This window comes from Anolis carolinensis, chromosome 6 (genome assembly GCF_035594765.1).
Source record: "Anolis carolinensis isolate JA03-04 chromosome 6, rAnoCar3.1.pri, whole genome shotgun sequence".
NCBI lineage: Eukaryota > Metazoa > Chordata > Lepidosauria > Squamata > Dactyloidae > Anolis > Anolis carolinensis.
This window is the reverse complement of record NC_085846.1, coordinates 83,568,560-83,578,663: the sequence shown is the minus strand read 5'-3', so window position 1 is coordinate 83,578,663 and position 10,104 is coordinate 83,568,560.

Genomic DNA, 10,104 nt, shown 5'->3' with positions numbered 1-10,104 from the left:
TTATTTCCAGCAGACCTGAAAATATCTTGTGCAACAAGATATTGCCATAAACAGAATATTCTGTTCTAAGGAATGTAGGTTACATTGCCTTCGAAAACATTAGAAGTCTCGAGGAGCCATCTGCTTTCTCCAGGGTATTGAAAATAGTATACATACTAATGTGAAAAGTTCTGTAACAAGATTTATATTCCAGCTTGATATGCCACTGTATATGACCTCTGATCTTAGAGGTCAGCAATTCTGTTCTTCCACTGACCTACAAGCGTGTTATTTCAGTCCTAATCTCTTAAAGGTATTAAGCATTCCTTACACACTAGGTTGAACATGGTATACCAAGACCCATGTGAAATGAAGCACTATTCATTCATTGTGGTTGGAAAGATGTAAATTGCAATCCTATATCCGTTTACTTGGAAAAGGCCAGACTGAACTCAGCCTACTTCTCAATAGACATGTCTTGGAACTTTATCACACCAGCCTATTGTCTTGTAGCAATCACATTGTTGAAACAAATGGAAACATACTAGCAATATTGGCTTTTGATGTACAGTAGAGTCTCACTTATCCAACACTCACTTATCCAACGTTCTGGATTATCCAATGCATTTTTGTAGTCAATGTTTTCAAAACATCGTGATATTTCGTGCTAAATTCGTAAATACGGTAATTACTACATAGCATTACTGCGTATTGAACTACTTTTTCTGTCAAATTTGTTGTATAACATGATGTTTTGGTGCTTAATTTGTAAAATCATAACCTAATTTGATGTTTAATAGGCTTTTTCTTAATCCCTCCTTATTATCCAACATATTCACTTATCTAACGTTCTGCCGGCCCATTTATGTTGGATAAGTGAGACTCTACTGTAATTGGTTTTAGGGTTACCTATGTAGTGTTGTTTTAACTCGGGTTTTATAATATTTATGTATTTGTAGTAGTGTATTATGTTGAATGGCATCGAAGCAAAACAAATTGATCTCCATGCAGTAGAAATGCTGAACTTTGATAGCCACCAAATAAGGGTCATACTAAGTTTCTTTTTGGATCGCATACCCTCACTGTTTCGGTGCTTGAGTCCAAAACTTGCAGCACAAGGTATTTTCCCAAGCCATGTTTTCAATAATGTTGAGATACTCCCTCTAGTTTCTAGAGCCAAGTGTTCTCAGATGAGTGCAGGAAGCTTAATGGGACATGCTCCATAACCCAATTTCTGCACTTGGACAAAAACTTCAATGCCCATTCTAAGGATATTGGGCTAATCCACTTTTCTGAATATCTAGACCTAACCACCATGGGCCATGTTACCCCGGGGAATACCACTTTTATCTTATTTGAACCCTGTGTCAACCCCGAGCCATCTTCTAGAACCCTCATGACAACGTTAATTGTATCCCCTCCTAAACTTCATCCCGCCAGTGCCAATGTATCCCTTAAACCTGTTGTCTCCCAAAAGGAACTTCCCTCCCCAGATCCTAAAGTTCTGTTTTTTCCCTGATGACCCCCAGAACTAAGCCCAGATCTAAGCCCAGGGCAAATGGCTGTATTAGGCAAGACCTAGAGGGTCTCTTAGACCAGATCAGCCGTGATGATTGATGCGAGTAGCCCCAGGAGCATCCTCTACTAAGGGTTATCTTCTGGAATACTGTGGGCTGGATATATAAATGGGTCGACAGCTACTTTAGTAATTATATTTCTACCTTCAGTGTGATCCTATTGCAGGAAACATGGGCAGTGGATAACATTGCTCTAAATGGTTTTGTCACTTATTCCTTGAACGTCAGCCGGCTTAGCTCAAAAGGTCGTGCTATGGTCGTGCCTTGCTGTTCTAGTGTCCACCTCACTGTTGGCCAACGTTGAAGCCTTGGACAAATGTGAACAATTAGCTTGTGGAATCCATTTCAGTTATAACATCAGCAGCTATCTATTTGTGAGCACTTACATTCCACCACTCAAATCAAAAAATCAAATTAAAAAAACCTGGAGTAAACTAGAGAAGCACCTCTTTTCAATGCTAACTAAATTTCCTAACTCATATCTTTATATATTGAGTGATCTAAACACAAGTAAATAAATGAATTGATAAACAAATAAATAACTATTCTGTTTTGAAAACAATCATTATTACACTGCTCTGCAATTGCACTATAGTGCCCTGTCCTTTGCTTTTCCTCTCCTGTGATATTTCTTTCATGTCCTGTAAAGACAATCTCTTTACAGTGGTTTTTCTCCCTCAATGTCCATACATATGGGTTTCTTCCTCAAGTTGTCTGAACACTTGGGAGTCTGATTAACTCTCTAGAATACACATTTGAGATATATGTGGACCAGTAATTAGTAGTTCAAAACACAACAATAGCCAAGATCCTGCACAAAAGATTATGATGTGTAACTTTATGATGATTGAGTTATATCGCTGTCATAAACTCTGACAATGCACAACAAGGCACAGTGCAAGATGTCTCATTGCACAATAGAGGCTCTCATTACACAACAGGACACGTTGTGCGTTGGGGCATATTGTGCATCAAGATCATGGCCAAACTGTTGGTTTAATGGTGTCATTCATCTCCCCTCCCCTCCTGAGAATACAAATGTTGTGCAACAGCACAATTCAACTTTACATGATCGTAACAGCTTGTAATGACATGACCAGGAAGTCAAAATCATTGGCTCATCCTGGCTTTCTCACAATAATACTTTCCTTTTCCAAATCCAAGTTGTGTCAGGGGAAAAAGGAAATCAAATAGATACTAAGCTCCGTCCCTCTGCCTCCCACCAATCCATTTTTGACATACTCTGGAAAGCTTTTTGATATACCCTGCCTGTAGAAAGGAAAGCCCTCATTATCCACTTGTCCATCAAATACCCTCCCAAGGATCATAGGATTACATTCTGAACATTTTAAAAAAGAAAATATTAATCTAATCAGTTAATCTGTTGCAATTCTATTAATAATCAACACAATGTTCTGGTACTTCTAAGAAAATGACCTGGCAGATATTCATGGAAATTCAGTTTGTTCAAAGAGGAATAGCTAAAGGCTTCAGCCACAATAATTAAATCACTTCTTTGTTTTACAAAGCAACCAGGGCTATTTATGATTCATTGGGTTCAGTATCAATGCTTCCTGTTGTCCTCAATTACAAAACTGTGATCCCTCTGCCTATCATTCATTCCTAGGTCACTGAGAACCAAAGGCGATCTCAGAATCAAGGTGCACAACACTTAGCAATGTACAAAAATGTAATGAAAAGGTTGACAGCACAAATATAAAACTCCCTAAAGCTGTAATAAAAGGGGCGTTGTTAAAGCGTTGAGCTGCTGAACTTGCGGACCCAAAGGTGCCAGGTTCAAATCCCGGGAGCAGAATGAGCTGCTGCTGTTAGCCCCAGTTCCTGCCAACCTAGCAGTCCGAAAACATGCAAATGTGAATAGATCAATAGGTACCGCTCCGGTGGGAAGGTAACGGCACTCCGTGCAGTCGTGCTGGCCACATGACCTTGGAGGTGTCTACGGACAACGCCGGCTCTTCGTCTTAGAAATGGAGATGAGCACCAACTTCCAGAGTCAGTCACGACTGGACTTAACGTTAGGGGAAAACCTTTACCTTTACCTTAAAGCTGTAATAGTCAAGAAATTCAGCCTCAATTTTTTGGTAAGAAAATATGAATATTTCCTGCAAGAAAACATAAGATTTGCCTTTGACTTGTAATGAAAACCTTGTTTTCACTATTGTTATGTACTCTTTGGATATTTGTGTGTATATACGCATACATACATACTTAGGAAATTGTTCTGCACCTTGGAGTAAGTGGTGCTCATGCAGTCTGACCTTGTATAGCTGTTACTCTACATAAGCAAGGCTTTCAACTTCACGTAAACTAGTCTGCAGGGAGGAAGCATAGCTCGATCCCTTCTCCCTGATGCACAAGTGTTCAGAATGTGAAAAATACTTCACACTTTCAGTCTGATTTGATATGGTTCCATTCTGGAAGAAATATATATTAGCACTTTGCAGTTGGTTGCTGGTATCTTTGTATTGTAAGGTCATATCAGGGTAGTCCATGGCTGTGAGATGAACAGTGCCCAAGATCATATCCATGATGTATCTTATAAGTTCTAGACATCCTTAGTGTCACAATTGAGAATCAATCACCAGGGCTGTCATCTTTTCAATGTTTCTGCTTGCTTCAGTTTTAATTTTTTTGTAGCTAACCATAGAAGCTAATTTTCAGATTCCATATTCTTCTTCTTTGGTACATTGCCATGACAGGTTCAAGAAGTAGGCACTTGATCATTCTTCTCATATTGTTCTTACCAATCTAAATATAAGGCAGCACAAACTGGATCCCAGGTTGTTACACGTGTCATTTATCCTACTGAACTCTGAACCAACAAACTTTAAACTCTCCACTACTATGTTGTAAGAGAAAGTCTTTTCATTTAGTTCCTTATGCCAACAATTCATTATGACTGTGCTTTACACTAAGTACGATCAAAGCAATGGATGATATTTTAAGTAATAATAAAAATGAAAAATTATTGGCATATTAGGTAGTGTTATAAGATATGCCAAATGCCCTCAATTTCTTCTTGAAATGTGCTTTTCACAGGCACTCAGGCAATGAGAATGGATTCTAAGGCAAAGATGATAGGGGTTTTGCTCACATTGCCCCTGGTTAGAAAGGGATTGATTCATTATCAATGACAAAATATACTCTCCAATCAATCCCTAAACACAGTACTTTTAAGAGGACTTTAAAAGTAAATTGTGATCTCCTTTTATTACCTAACCCCAGAAGTTGTGATTGTAGATATTGGTTGTTTTTCTGATGTCCATATGAGATTTTTCATTTTTCTCATAATTTTCTGGAACTAGCTGCAACTTATAAAACCCACAGAAAGTTGTTGTTGCGTGGTTTTTTCTGTATTGTGAAAATCCAATACAGGATTGTGTAAATGTCACTAGCCGGCATCAAATCTAGAAGAAGTCCCATTTGACTGTGATAGGCCTACATAGTTTGCCGGGCATTGTTGGGGATGTTCTATTGTTTGAGTGAGAAAAGAATAAAAGTTTTTGAAAATTTTACAAAGAGACACCATTTTATGCCATTGCATATAATAGGACTTGAGTATTTATGGATTTCGGTATCCACAGGAGGGGGTGGGTCTTGGAATCAAGCCCCAGTAGATATCAAGTGACCACTTTATTTGCTCACACAACAGCTTAGTTTAAGGAAGATAAAAGAATGGTGTGTGGTTATGATGGTCCTCCTACCTCTGTGTGCCTGTCAATTGAAAATTCAAGTTTTGTTGTTACCACTCCAGGAACTTTGTCTCCCACTTCAACTCAATCCCAGTTCAGTTTTTTTTCTGTCATTATTATTTAAACTTTAATCCCACTCATTAAAAGACCAGGAAACTATTCTGTGGGCTGTACACAGTGTGCCCAGATGGATTACTAAAGCTTAGCATTGTTACTCTGCACAAAGCAATGGTTGTTTATGCTCGTACATATGCATATTGCCGTTTCATCTTCTTCCATCATCATCATCATCATCATCATTATTATTATTATTATTATTATTATTATTATTATTATTATTATTATTTTGTATGACACAGCAAACAAATAGACATGCTGGATTTCATATCACAAAATCACAAGTCAAACACTTCCCAAGTGTCTAGGACTGTGTGATGTATTTTCGGATGATGCGTGCAGATCCCAGTAGGGTGGCCTTTTGCAGTTGACAGATCGTAATTTTGTCAATGTCTGTGATGACTCATGGGCCATGTAGTCCCGTTCCTAGCGCTGTTGTGACAGATGAAGAGGAAAACTTGGGTTTTCCACTGTTTCAGCCAGAATTGGAACTTTCCCAGCCTGAATTGGAGCCTTTGCACCTGCAGGAGGTTTGTCTTCCAGAAATCTGCCAAACAAGCCCTGAGTCAAAATCTCCCCCATTTTCTCGCCGTAATTATTATCAACAACAAAAAGGAGTTCAACAGGCTAATCGCAGAAGCCTGAGAATCGCAGCCAGGCATTCAGCTGATTAAGACTGCTTTCATGAGAAACTTTAGGGAGTCATGCATCTGGACACAGAGATTGACTTTCGGTTCTGGTTCCCCAGAGAAGTGTTCTTTGGTGGGAAAACGAGACCCTATTTAGGTTCTTTGCCCTGTAGGAATCTTGCGGAGTCAATTCGTCAGCTACTGGAGTAGGTTGTGTGTGGACAGCGCTACTCCCGTTTCCAAGCCTTCGTTCCCGTTTCCAAGCCTTCGTTCCCGTTTCCAGCCCTGTTTTGCTTCACGGACCTTGCCTTGCTACCTAGGACTCAGCCTTGCTTTCCAGGACCTTGCCTTGCTTTCCGGACCTTGCCAAGTATTTACCACGGATCTTGTCCCTGTTCCTCGTTCCTTGTTGCCTTGTATCAAGCCTTGTGTTCCAAGAATCAAGTTTACTTCCTAGGCTTACATCAAGTTCCTTGGACTAAGAACCTTGTCATCTCCCCTCACTTTGCTTGGCAAAGTGAGTGTTTCGGTTACTGGATTACAACTTTGGACCTTAATATTTTATATTGGACATTGTTTTCCTGGACTATAATTGACCTTTCCTGAAAGGTCTTCTTCTGAACTATATTCTACACTTATTTTTATTGCCTCTACTTATTTCCTTAATAAAGATATTAGATAGATTCTGGCCTCTGTGTATGGTTATTGGTGCTCTGCAGCCTGGGTCGTGACAATGTCTATTGTTTCCAAATGCCAGCTGAGATCTTTTGGCACGTAACCCAGTGTGCCCATCACCACTGGGACCACTGCACTGGTTTCTGCCAGAGTCTTTGAAGTTCAATCTTGAGGTCCTGATAGCGGCTGAGTTTTTCCTGTTGTTTTTCGTCAATGCGACTGTCACCTGGGATGGCAACAGCAATGATCCAAACCCTTTTCTTTTCCACAACTGTGATGTCTGGTGTGTTGTGTTCCAGAACTTTGTCAGTCTGGATTCGGAAGTCCCACAGTATCTTTGCGTGCTCATTTTCCAATACTTTTGCAGGTTTGTGATCCCACCAGTTCTTTACTGCTGGGAGGTGATACTTGAGGCATAAGTTCCAATGAATCATTTGGACCACATAGTTGTGCCTCTGTTTGTAGTCTGTCTGTGCGATTTTCATATAGCAGCTGAGGATATGATCAATGGTTTCGTCGGTTTCCTTGCACAGTCTGCATTTTGGGTCATCAGCTGATTTTTTGATCTTGGCCTTAATTGCATTTGTTCTGATGGCTTGCTCCTGGGCTGCAAGGATCAGGCCTTCTGTCTCCTTCTTCAGGGTCCCATTCGTAAGCCATAGCCAGGTCTTCTCCTTATCAGCTTTTCCTTCAATTTTGTCAAGGAACCTTGCTGTGGTGGTGGGGCTTAACTACTCCAATGATGACTGAGAGCTGTGCTGGCGGTAGCGTAACTACCGGCAGGTCCAACCAAGCCAGAGAGGTCTCAACTGACGAGTAGAACTAAGAGCACCTAACCCATTCGCATTATGGAGAATCAAACCAAAACGAAGTCTATACTGGCTCGGTCGTCGCCCAGGATAAAAAGGACCGTGGTGGATGCTACTGATTCTGGACATACATCAACAAGTGGGCTACGGAATCAAAATAGAAATGAACAGTCACAGAAGCGGCAGAAATGTACAATACCAGAAAACCGCATTATTATTATTATTATTATTATTATTATTATTATTATTATCCATGTTAAGATGAGAAAGATGTAGATGAGGAAAAAAAAACAAAGATATAGAGAACTACTTAGATTAGGGAAAGGATAAAAATGTCTGACATATCCCAGTAACATGTGAAACAGCCCGCCTATATATCTCCCTTACAGATGTTTCCAACTGCAGTTCCCATGAGTTATAGAATAATATAGCCAATGAGGAAGGGTAATGGAAGCTGATGTACAAAATATGTAAAAGGCTCCTGCCGGGTTGAAAAATAGTGTCTGTACATAAATACAATGGAGTGGAATTAGAGTGGTCTAATGGTTTGTGTTTTGATCTCATCAGAAGCTACATCACCAGCAAATGTCTGCAAGGAAGCTGCTTGTGGCTGGCGATGCAGCAGTGGGGCTGTAGTGATAGGGTTGTGGGGCTGTGGGATGTGTGCAGAGCCGGCCCTAGGTATTTTTCAAGTGTAGGCGAACAGAATTTTGGCGCCCCCCCCCCAAACCAATCACTGAAAAATAAAAGCGTTGGATAAGCGAAAATGTTGGATAATAAGGAAAGATAAAGGAAAAGCCTATTAAACATCAAATTACATTATGATTTTTCAAATTAAGCACCAAAACATCATGTTTTTCAACAAATCAATAGAAAAAGCAGTTCAATACATGGTAATGTTATGTAGGAATTACTATATTTGCGAATTTAGCACTAAACATTGAACAGGGATATAGGGCAGTGTGGACTTAGATAACCCAGATAGCCCTCAGCATTAAAAAAACTAAAATCAGGACAATAAATAAAGAACAACACTCTGAAAACAGAAGAAATCCAGACAGTAAACAATCAGGGACAGTTAACACCTCCCAAAAAAAGATTCTCCCAGGCAAGAAGAAGCCAGGCCTTGAAGCCACAGGGCCATTAAATGCTAATCAAGGTGATTAATTACAACATTCACACCTGCTTCAAAGAAAAGTTCTTTCTCCCACCCTGGACCTTCTACAGATATATAAACCCCACATACCTAGCTTCCAAGTTCCCACAGACCTCACAATCTCTGAAGGTCCCAAAGGTGGGCTCTCGTGGTGCGAAGGTGGGTCTGCGCCGGCTGGAAAGCCCAGCACGGGCACCGGGAGGCCCAGCGTGGCCGCCGGAAGGCCCAAAAGAGAAGGAGGTGGAGAGTGGTGCCCTCCTCCCAGGACGATGGCGCCCCTGGGACGATGGCGCCACAGGCAAGTGCCTAGTTCGCCTTATGGTTGGACCGCCTCTGGATGTGTGGACACTAGATTAGGTTGGATCCAACCTGATCCAGCTGTCTCTACATCTCCAAAATCCCAGGATCACTCTAGAGTAAATCCCATTTCCCTTCGTGCCGATTAATGGCTGGATGCAGTTCTTTTAACCATGTGTTGTATGAATTCTCCAGAGCAGCTGAAAAGAAGAGTGCATCTTATTTGTATCTGTGTTGTAGACACTGTTGCAGAGGAAAGGCAACAGCAAATTCTAAACAAATCTTGCAATGAAACCTGGTGATAGGGTTGTCTTGGGATTGCCATAAGTACGCAATAAACTATTTGAAGCCACACACTCACAACAACAATCAATGGGACAGTGATGGAGTGTTGGTACAACAAGCCTATATTGAATACAGACAGAAAATATGCTACATATTGTGTTACTTATTGTACAGGACTTGAATTTCAAAAGCTAGTAAGCAAAAACCATGAATAGGAATCCTCTGGAAGTTAATACCCACCAGCCATGTAAATCAGTTAGATCTGCAGCATGGAAGAGGTGCGAACTCCCTTGTGGAAATACCGTATTCAGTATTTATTCATGCATTCATTCCAGATTCAACATTAATGCTCATTCTGAAATCTACAAGGTTGCAAGAAACAGATACAATGCTCACTGTAGATATTCTAGGGGTGCTGTGGTCCACCAAAAGTTCAGTATGATTCCCTATTTTTCAGTTTGCTAAGCCTTTCAACAACATGGAGCCATAAATCATCCCGATGTAGTTATTTGGCAGCTCGATTTGATTTATAAAATGCCTACTTTTCCTTTTAATGTAAAACAGTCTATGAACATCTTACAATGACCAAACAAAATAAAATACAATAACTCAGCTGCTGCTGACATTGTTTTTGTTGCTGCTGCTGCTGTTGTTACAGTATTTATTACCTTAAGAGAGCAAGTGTTGTGTCAGAGAGCCAGTGTGTTATAGTGGCCTTTGCAATGGACTAGAAATCTGGAAAACCAGGTATGAATCCTCATCAAGTCACTGAAACACACTGAGTATCTTTGAACAAGTCACTCTTTCTCTGTGTAAGAAGAAGGCTGAAGCCAATCTCTTTTGAATAAATCATGCCAAGAAAACCCC